The sequence below is a fragment of the Gracilinanus agilis genome, chromosome 6 (assembly GCF_016433145.1).
Source record: "Gracilinanus agilis isolate LMUSP501 chromosome 6, AgileGrace, whole genome shotgun sequence".
In the NCBI taxonomy this organism is placed as follows: Eukaryota; Metazoa; Chordata; class Mammalia; order Didelphimorphia; family Didelphidae; genus Gracilinanus; species Gracilinanus agilis.
In genome coordinates this window covers 177,350,545-177,351,233 of record NC_058135.1, presented here as the reverse complement: position 1 = coordinate 177,351,233, position 689 = coordinate 177,350,545, and the positions used below count along the sequence as shown (strand labels likewise).

Genomic DNA, 689 nt, shown 5'->3' with positions numbered 1-689 from the left:
CCCAACCTTTTCTTCCAGATGAATTTTCTCCTATCCACTTGCGCACCCCCCCCCCCCCCGGGGCTCCTTTTATAGGTTTTTTGGTTTGTTTGTTTTGTTTTACATTTCTTTACACTTCCAAAGAGGGGTCCACAGAAGCCCCGGGGCTCGGCCCTTTCCACCCCGCCCGGGTCACCCCTCCCATCGGGCGACGGTTGATTTATACTCCTAGACAGCCCCGTGTCCCACAACCTCTGTGTTTTTTGGAAGCCATGCAGCAGCAGCAGCAGCAGCAGCCCCATTACGCCTCGGAACGGGCAGCACCGCCCTTCCTTCCCCTTGGGCCCTGGGCGGTGTTGCAGCAGCAGGTTTGGGAGGCGGGGTGGGGTGAGGGGGAAGGCTGGATGGGGGTGTGGGTGTGTGCTTGAAGGGGAGGTAAAGGAGGGAGGGGGATCGTTGGGAGCGGGGTGCCGGACGCATGCCTTATGCCCCGCGGCCCCCAGCAGCTACGGCAGCGGCCGCGGCAGCAGAGGGTAGGGCAAGTTTGGCATCTGGGGCGGAACCCCGGCTCCGGATAATAATGACTGTCTGTAAGTCTGTCCCTGGGTGACTGGGAAGGGAGAGGAGGAGAGGGCGGGGTGGCTGGGAGGAGGAGGGGGAGGGGGAGGGGAGGAGGAGGGAAGGGCGGGGTGGTAGGGAGGGGCGGAGGG

General features: G+C 63.1%; 1 protein-coding gene across 1 annotated transcript in view; it reads left to right on the top strand.

Moving 5' to 3' along the window:
- Window positions 1-413: 413 nt before the first annotated feature.
- KLF3 (Kruppel like factor 3) overlaps window positions 414-689 on the top strand; it is a 51,341-nt gene continuing 51,065 nt past the window's right edge. The window contains exon 1 of the mRNA XM_044680713.1: window positions 414-569. The gene's annotated coding sequence lies outside the window, so the exon portion shown is untranslated. The remainder of the gene's footprint in view (window positions 570-689) is intronic.